This window comes from Triticum dicoccoides, chromosome 1A (assembly GCF_002162155.2).
Source record: "Triticum dicoccoides isolate Atlit2015 ecotype Zavitan chromosome 1A, WEW_v2.0, whole genome shotgun sequence".
Lineage (NCBI taxonomy): Eukaryota > Viridiplantae > Streptophyta > Magnoliopsida > Poales > Poaceae > Triticum > Triticum dicoccoides.
In genome coordinates this window covers 111,294,435-111,304,454 of record NC_041380.1, presented here as the reverse complement: position 1 = coordinate 111,304,454, position 10,020 = coordinate 111,294,435, and the positions used below count along the sequence as shown (strand labels likewise).

At 40.0% G+C, this 10,020-nt stretch overlaps 1 long non-coding RNA gene across 3 annotated transcripts; it reads left to right on the top strand.

Annotated features, from left to right (window-relative positions):
• Window positions 1-5,922: 5,922 nt before the first annotated feature.
• On the top strand, window positions 5,923-9,403 carry LOC119365608. 3 transcript variants are annotated; one of them, XR_005175635.1, is made up of 3 exons: window positions 5,927-6,232; window positions 6,368-6,674; window positions 7,050-9,403. It is a non-coding gene; the product is annotated as an uncharacterized LOC119365608 (long non-coding RNA). The 3 variants fall into 3 exon arrangements; XR_005175636.1 differs by lacking the exon at window positions 6,368-6,674 and having other exon boundaries at window positions 5,923-6,232; XR_005175634.1 differs by lacking the exon at window positions 5,927-6,232 and having other exon boundaries at window positions 6,239-6,674.
• The last annotated feature ends 617 nt before the right edge of the window (window positions 9,404-10,020 follow it).

The window sequence follows — 10,020 nt, the reverse complement described above, 5'->3', positions numbered from 1 at the left end:
GATGGGTCTGGTATCGCTGTCGAGACTGTACCAAGGCCCACTGATCATTGAGACTGACATCAAAATGATTGCAAATGAATTGGGACAAGCCAGATCAAGCCGATCGGATTGTTTTCTGGGTTGTCAGTGAGATAAAAAACACAAGCCGGATCTTCAGTTCAGTTCAGGCCAAGGCCATCAAAAGGGAACAAAACTATCTAGCACATGAGCTTGGCTGCCAGAGCTGGACGGCATGAGGACTCACTGATAATTGCGGACGTGCCCAAGGAGCTTCGTTCGCTGATGCTATCTGAATGTACCAAGTGATGTGTTTGGTCCTTTTTTAGGTAGTCATCCTCAAAAAAATAATATACATGTTATGAAATGCCTTCCAAGTCAACCACATAGCCATTTTTTAAGAACTGGTGGGAATTCGTTTGTCGATAAAATTATTCTTTTACAGAGGATGTTGCCTTATTTCTACATTAAAGCAAATAAACAGTTTGATGAACTTAACAACTCTCTATCCTTATTTGTTATTTCTCTTATTCATAGTGTGTTTTCGCCATTTATACATGTAACGATGATGAACTAAACAACTTATTCTTATTTCTTGAAACATGAAGTGTTTTTCACGTTTGTTACAATCCAATGTTTGTTAATTAATTATATTATTTATATTCATAAGTAATATAAAGTTGGCTCAAAATAGTTAATATGATTTTGGATGATATATTATGATGTTGACTAGGAGGTTATTGGTGCTTATTAAAATAGCAGTATGAAATAAGCCTGCATATATTTGTTTGTTTTCAATTTAAACCTTTCAACTCAACTGAAATTATTATTTTTACATTATTTACTGACATAAAACTCCTATTTTGCAGGCCATCTTGAAGATTGCAGGTTTTAATCAAGAAGTCCTCAATAGGTGGACTGGCTCAAAATGGAGAAGCACGCTGGTAGCTTTTTGGTTGATTGTATTAAGCATTTAAGTTCATAGCAATTCATACCATCAATATCTTTGGGGTGCCTTGTACTCCTTCCGTAAAATAATACAAGAGCATAGTGATCTAAACACTCTTATATTATAGTTTACGGAGGAAGTAATATTTTAGAAAATTGTGCCTTTTTCGGCCTGTTGTGGCGTGCTGTTCATAGACATCCTTACTCCATTTCCTCCTCACATATGGCCTGGGTTTTGGGATAGCAAAACATACGAAGACAATTTGGGGGTGCCGATTCTCTCTCTCCCACTTGCTAATAGAATTATGAACAACCGGCAAGACTAATGTTATAGACCTTCTCTCTTCAATCCTACCATGTATTCTTTGACTTCTGTGCTAACATAGGAAAAATGTGTTGTAAACTTGTGAGTTGTGCCTTACTCCCTCCGTTCTTAAATACAAGTCTTTTTAGATATTCCAATGCGGACTAACATACGCAGCAAAACGAGTGAATCTATATTTTCTAAAATATGTCTATATACATAAGTATGTAGTTCATTTCTAAAATATGTCTATATACATAAGTATGTAGTTTGTATTAGAATCTCTAAAAAGACTTAAATTTAGGAATATATGGAGTATATTTTCTGGGTAAGTTTTAGCCCTCTTATTTGCAATTGATGTTGCATGCCATTCACCCTTATATTTGATGTTAATGTCTGAGTTTATGTCGAATTAGGGTTGGTTGCTCACTTCCTTTTTATGTAATAGCTTGTATTACAACACACACACACACACACACACACACACACATCTCCTTGGGTTTTATGTGAAAATCCTTTTGAGCCGATACATCAAATATGAAGTTACATGACTCAAACAAAACTAGAAAATTATGATAAAAATAAAGATAAATGCCAATAAAATTCTAAACAATAAATGTTATTATCTACCTATCACAAGAGAGGTAGGAGTAGCATGTTCTAGAAGATGTGTTTTTCTGTAATAGTTTCTAAATGGTAAATTGTATGGTTTCAAGCACCTAAGAAAAACGTCTACACTGATTCGATCTGTTCGCTCGCTCGCCTCCCTCCTCGCAGGCGACGTGCGAATCCCCAACCCCCCCTCTCCTCCATCCCCTCCCTGTCTTTTCCTTTGCCGCTGCCGGCGTGGTCCGCCGGGCCATTCCCACGCGGTGCTAGCGGAGGCGGGCCGTTCTTTCCCCGCTCGCGTGTTGGGGGCGCGGGGGCCTCCTGATGGCGGTGGTGCTCCTCGGGCGGAGGCGGTCCATTCTTTCCCTGGTCGCGATTTGCGGTCGTGGGTGCCCCTGATGCGGCGGCGCGACTGTTGGCTGCGGGGCGCGTGGTGGTGCGGCTGGCTAGCGGCCTCCACTTCGCACAGATCTGGGCCCTTTTGGGCCCTATTTGGGTTGGAGCGGGCCGACGGTCCGATGCGCGGCGGTGTGGCTTCCTGGTAGTCGTGGCGAGGCATCGAGGGGTGCGGGTGGTGGCGGCTTTTGTCGGCCGATGTGCTGTAGTGTGGCAGTAGGAGTTGCCTAGACCCATTTGGGCCCGGTCGGGCCAGTAGGGGCCTGCTAGGCCCCTGCCGTCACATCCGGTTGGCTTCGTGGCAGCGACGAAGGTTGTCCCCTCTTGTCGGCTGAGTTGCGGATGCCCCTGAGCCCCTGGGATCCTCTTCCCTCCTCCAGGTCTCGTGTCGGTGGCCTCAGGAGACGACGAAGTTGGTTCAGTGACCGTGGTGGCAAAGGCTGGTGGGCGGCAGGTTGGTTGGTGCACTTCAGATCGTCCGAGGTGGTGGTGGTTGTTTGGGTCGGTGAAATCCCTATGGCTCGTCCGACATCAATGTGGTGATGCCTGCAGGCGCCGCTGGACCTTCCTAAAGGGCGTCGGGTATACACCTTCCCCGCTGTCCTCTGCGTACTGAGGGAAACCCTAGGACTTGTCTGGGCAACAGTGCTGTAGTCGTCGCATTCCTTCTTGAAGGTGTTGCTCGGTACGCAACGCTTCGGGTGCTAGGAGTGCGGTGGTACTTCGTCGGAAGGTGCATCGGTTACCGGTCATCTTTGTTTCGTTGATGTACCGATGTCGGGATTTGTTTCTCTTTTTTTTCTCGTTTTTATTTTGGACTTGTTTGTGCTGCAGGCCCCAGTGTGCAGTGAGCTGGTTGTATCGGATGGCTGCTTGGGGGAAACTCTTTATCGTAAAGCACCTAAATCCATATTATGTAATAGTTTGCCAGCCAATCGCATATTGTGATGAAGTTTCTGGTTGTAACATCCTGGAACATTTGTATAAAAGGAAAAAAAAATCCTTCATGTGTAGTTTTTAATTAATGGATAATAACAATGCACATGCTTTCATGAGAAAAATGATTTTAAGAATTAAAAAAGGCATTCAAGTGTTATTATCATTTGTAATGCAGTGCAGAATAAAGAGTTTAATGTTTGTGTACCACCTTTATTTTGTGCATCGGGTGTATAGGGTCGAATTACATTTTTTTATCAAAGTACATTGCAAGCGTATTATTTCAAAAAGAAATGTTCTTGCCTATCTTTCTATCTATGTAAAATTTGACATGCAACCAATACAAATTTTTAAAAGCCCGTGGCAACGCACGGGCAGTCTACTAGTATGGTTAGTAACTTACCTCAATATATGGGTACTCTTGAAGTGTCTCCCTAGCCGATCATTTTTATGTCCCTTCCAATGATTATAATAATACATGTCTAGCAAATTTATATTTTGGTTTTGTACTTTCTAGATTTAATCATAGTATGAATTAGCCAAAAACATGTATCTAGAACTTATAGATGATACATATGTTCTTCCATATTAATTCAGGTGCATATGACGGGGTATAGTATATTTTTTTAGTGCAATAACTTTGTTTTTCTTTTCTCCGCCGAAACTTCTAGAATACTATGAGCTATCGTGATGTTGAGAAAAAAATACATTTTTTCTCATGGGGTAGAAAGAGTTGCATTTTGTAGTCTTCTAGATTTAGTCAGCCCACATCGCTATATTACATAACCAAATAATCGTCTATACCTTATAACTGAAATAGTGACCGAATTTGCACTGATATATCCGTCTCATTATTCATTTGCTTTTAAAATTAATCCACGTGCACGTAATTTTTTTAATTCATGTGCATATGATCAATCATGGTGAGAAGTTTATGCATAGGAAATGTATTATCTATATAGAAGTTTGTTTGCTTTAACTAACTACTCCCTCAGTATAGAAATATAAGAGTGTTTAGATCACTACTTTAGTGATCTATATTTTGGGTTTGCTTGCACGACATGTTCTTTTTTCTATTTTTATCTTTTGTAGGTTTAAATACGTGGCGCCGGTAGTATGGTTGTCTTCTGTACAGACTCCTCGATTTGTAGGATATTTTTCTTAACATTTTGGAGGATTGGTTCATTTAAGGATTTTTCGCTGTACAAATTTACTTTTCATTGGACTCAAATATCTTAGAAAGAATATTTTCTTTTGTTGTGGTGAAATCAAATAAAATTAGATACAAATTTTAATCACAAAGAATTTGAGGTAATATGGCATATGCCACAATTCTGTGCATGTTGTTTTCTATAATTTATAAAAGTGTGCCGTTACAATTTTATTACTCTTGAGAGTCAAAATACCATAATCATTTCTATATAGACTCAACTCAATTTGAGTAATATGCAAAGAAAAAGGAAACTCTACCGACCGAATGTTCTCTCGGGATCTTTCGGCGCCACGTAATGTCCAATGCTCGATTCTGCGAGCGGCAGCAAACCTGCACGCCAAATGAAAACGGGCTGCAATGCACTTGAGATGTTGCGGTAAACTTAGTCGGACTGTAATACCAGATCCCAAATAGAAAACTCAATTTCACCTCATGAAAATCGCATTCATATTGTGCTTTTTTAGCATGGATGTTTTTTTCTTCTAAATGCCAAGGCATGATTCTCATACACCTATTTACTATTGACACCCAATCCGATTTGTATGAGGAAAAATCATCATTTTTTTAAAAGAGACAACCCTTCATTAGCACGTACGTGTAGACATGGATTTTTTTTTCAAAAACGTGTAGACATGGATGCGGTGCCTCCGAGCCAGACTCTATCCTGACCTGTTTTTCTCTCTCTCGTGAGCTGCTGCGATGGGCTGTTGGCCCACGGCAATGGTGTGCCTCATATAGCTTTTCGTGTCCAAATCCGTATGTCCTATATCGATACATCCATCTTTGTTTGTCCACACAAGTATATTTATCGCGCATCTATTTTTATATCTCAGCCATTAATTGCTCGTCTAGGATTGGTATATTTTATATTTTTTATAATTGATATGTGTTTGCTATTTTTCTTACTCATATGTATTTTTCTTGTTCTTTGACATTGCTCAAAAGTTTATAATTATTGTTAGTTGAACACCTTCATATGCATTTCCTCTTCATACTATTCTTTGTGTTTCAGTTGAGCGCCTCCATATGCATTTTTCCTCTTCATACTATTCTTTGTGTTTCAGTTATCTTTGTCTATTATTTTAGTTTGCCAAAAAATTATTTTGTGTGAATGCCCAACATTTTCTTTCTTTGTTTTTTTACTACATGTTCCTAATCCATCATGGAATACTGAATTATGTATCTTTTTTTGTGAGAAAATTCTGGAGCTAACTCCCCACAATATATTCTGCACCTAATATACCCAATTGTGTAAGAAATGAAATGAAACCATAGGAGTGAATAATGAAATAGAAAAATCTAATAAATATTAGCTTTCACTTCATAAGTACTCTGTTCCTAAATATAAGTCTTTGTAGAGATTTCATTATAGATTACATACGAAGCAAAATGAGCGAATCTATCTCTATAATGCATTTATATATATCCGTATATGGTTCATAGTAAAATCTCTATAAAGACTTTATATTTAGGAACGGAGTGATCTGTTATAGTACTGTGTAAGTTACAGCCAGCTGACCATGGGTCAACGACTCAGCGTGCTACCCTTCCCAGCCATAAAAAAAACCCAAATTCTCGTTCTCCTCCCGTTCCTTTTTCACCGTTCCTTGCCTGATCCATGGATTCATCCATCCACATTAGTTGCTAGATCCTGCCAAGGGAGGAGGACGGGGTGAGAAGGGGGATTTGCGGCGGAGTGCGGTGGTTGCATGCTCTCGGCGACGGCAGGTCCTCCAGCTCGACCACATGTGCCTGCTGCTCGCCGCCGCCGTCAATTGGATGGCCGTGGAGTTGGGCCCCTTTGAACCTGAGCGGTTCCTCTCCTTCAGGTAATCTCTCCTCTTCCCATTCCTTCTGCTCCCTTCCCAGATGCTTGGTCTTCTAGGCTCCAGGAATGGCGCGGATTTTGGTTTTTTTATGGAGATTTTCTATGGCTATGAGAAATTTTTTCGTCCATGTGAAAGCGAGTGGCTGCACCAAATCCATTCACTGGCCTGCCCGTGCATCACTAAAGCTGGGAAGGAGATGCTCTTGAGGCCAGATCGGACCGAGGCTGGGGCACGCGTTCCAGCTTCAGATTCTGCGCCCCTAGCAGCGAGGTCATGAGGCAAAGCGGTCGCATGGGAGGCCACTGGAGAATATGATAAATCCGTTTTGCTGAGTGGCGTTGCTCTCCTGTTTGTGCCACTGGGCCGAGAGTTGTGCCGTCGGGTTCGACAGCCATGTTCTTCATAGTGTTCCTCGTCGTCTATGGCAGAGTAGTAGGGATGGGTATGACTGCCTTTCTACTCTCCCAACATCCTTTGCATTCTTATTTTTTTGCGCACAGTATATATGTACTTTATAAAAGCTTGTTTGCTTAGTTGATCTGTTAATTTTATTCAGAGATGAGGTTGAGTTACTTAGTTCTTCTGTTTTATTATAATTCAGACAATAAGCTCGTACATTCTGACTATTTTTAGGATATAAATTGTAGAATTATTTATCTTGCCATTGATGTGCCTTGCGTTGCTTTAGGGAATTGAGCTTATACTTTTTTTTAGTTAACATTCTGCTGAACTTTGGTTACTGTCTCTTCAACACATCCATATTAATTATATGAAGTTTTGTATAGCAAAAAGTGTTCAATATTTCATTGTCTTGTAGAGAGACCACGGGTGGAGGCGTGTTGTGGGCTTGCTACTTCTGTCAGTTTCCACCTATGTAATGTGCTACAACTTTGCAACATTACTACTTGTTGCACACCGGTTAATTCGTCACAGGTATGCTTCCTCCCTGTAGTTTGATAAAAAGGTGTATTCTTTCTATTTGTTGTTACCATATAGTATTAGCAAGTTATATTAATGATATGTGTTTTTAAGACAAAAGAAAAAGGCTTGCATTTATTAACTGAATTTGGTCCATATGTGTGAATATATATGCAATAGAGTTTTCGCATGTGTTGTAGGTGATGCATATAACACTGGAGCTTTTTTCATTGTTCTCCTCAACTGAAAAGGCTAGACAGAAGAGCTGTTACCAAGAACATTAAACTCACTAAAGTGCATGTCTGAATTTACTAGACCTTCCATAGTAACCATGAATGTAATTAGAAAATGCATGCAGGGATTAAATATGCAAATTGTACATTGATGACCTATGGAAAATATCTGAACCCGAATGGATGAACTGATGATTTAGAACAACTCTTACTAACCTTTCAAATTTCAGAATTTACGGGAATCACTTGTCGCATATGTCATCTTCTACAAAAATACTCCGCGGACAACAAAATAGCTACTGTTACTTTAGGACTACAAAATAATCTATTAGACTCATTTTGCAGCGATAAGAAATAGCATATAGCATGTTGTACAGGAAAAAATTGTGCAGTAGAATTGTAGCGTTGCCTTTCACTTATATTAGACACTCAAAAACTATACTTATTGTCATAGAAACATAGACTGATTGGAACATATCTAGTACTCCCTCTGTAAACTAATATAAGAGCATTTAGATCACTAAAGTAGTGTTCTAAACACTCTTATATTAGTTTACGGAGGGAGTAGAATATAGCCTTCAGGTGCAGAACTGAAAACAACATGCAACAGTACGATTGTCTCTGACCACCCGGATAAATGTATAATAGTCCTTCCATAGTAACCACGAATGTAATTAGAATTATTTCAAAAAAAATGAATGTAATTAGAAAATGCATGCAGGGATCAAATATGCAAATTGTACATTGATGACCTATGGAAAATATCTTAACTCGAATGGATGAACTGATTACTGAGATCAACTCTTACTAACCATTCAAATTTCAGAATTAATGGAAATAACTTGAATTTATAAGGATTCACACACATATCATCTTCTAGGAAAAATCTGCACACAATACAATAGCTATTGTTACTTAATGACTACTAAAATAATCTATTATGCTCATTTTTTAACGATAAGAGTTGCATATAGCATCTTGTATATCATAACAATTCTGCAAACAATAGTAGCTGCTGTTACTAACACATTGTATAATATGTAATCTGTTATATCCTGAATTCAGGACCTTTACGCATTAGTCCTAAGGATAGCAGTTAGCTTGTATACATAAACTTATCCTTTTTCAAACTGTAAATCTAATATGCACAATGATCTGAGAAAATACCATTGGATACATATGTCTTTATACATTTTGTCAAACACTTGGCAAGTATGTCCAAATTCTAACTAACTGTTAGACAGAGTAGGGCGAGGAGTTGATTAAATCTAGAAAGAGGATAGGGCCATGTTTCAAACAATTCTGCTATTACGCCAAGTAATACCTGCATCTGGAGTCGAATTGTTTCTCTTTATGCGACTTGTAAGTCACATCCTTGGTGGTCATCTTACTATGCTTGTAGACCATGCTGATCTATCCTCTTGCAGACAGTCCTACATGCCTTGATCGACCTGTGTATGACACAACTCCAAGATAGCACGATAGCATTCTTCCTACTTTGCGACATGATTCTTGTCAAGTGTTTCCTATGGACAGGAACAGGATGATGAGACACGACTGGTTCCTCGGGAGGCGGAATCTTCAACACCTAACCGATTGAGGAGAAGATCTTGTGGAGAGTGGACACATAATGCATGGCTTCGAGGTTTTGGTGGCGCTGTAGGATGTGGGCTGCAGCCACACAGGACAGGATGAATAGTGCGGCCCTAGAGTAGACCATCAGAAACCCTAGAACTGGGCTACTCGAGAGGCATAGTTTTGGGGTTTCGATGGATCTATAGGAGGTGAGCTGCAGTTGCACAGGAGGAATAGCTCGGCCCTAGGGCAGACCATCAAAAACCCTAAAACATGGACTGCTCGAGAGGCATATGGCTTTGAAGTTTCGGTAGAGCTGTAGGACGTGAAATCAGAATGAGCTTCTAGAGCGTACATCTCTTTTTGTATGCAACGTGTCAGGATTTTTTTACCATATTGATGCCCGTACTTGAACTTTTTTTTGAAGTGGCCCGTACGTGAACCTAACTCTTCCTACCTTTTTTACGTGATAACGCTTCCTTGCCTAGTCGTTTTTTTATGCGTTGACACTTCCTTGCCTAGTTTAATTACATTGAATGGGCTGTATATATGACAACGTGATAGTCCGATATGTTGGTACGTACACATTAATATGTTACGTAAAAACCTTTAAATCTCAGCCATTATTATTTTGATCGAACGGTGTAAATAATATTAACATATGTGGACGAACCTAATGACTTGTTTGCCTTCTGTATTATTATGTATATAATAGATAGATTGCATCCAAATTTGTAGACCACCTAGCGACAACTACAAGCACTGAAGCAAGCCGGAAATGTGCTGCCGTCATCACCCCTCCCTCGCCGGAGCTAATTGGCACACCTTATTGTAGTCGACAGTCAGGAGGTCATCGTGTTAAGGCCCCATATGACCAACACACCAGAACAGCAGCCGCCGCCGTTGAAGAGAAGCTTAGATCGAAAGGATCCAACCTCCACATGCCCTCCGACAATGATAGACGCAACACCGGGACGGGGGCTAGGCGGGGAGAACCTTATTCCATCTTCAACAAACCACCGCCGTCTCGTCTTCCTGAGAAGGACATAAACCCCAACAAAA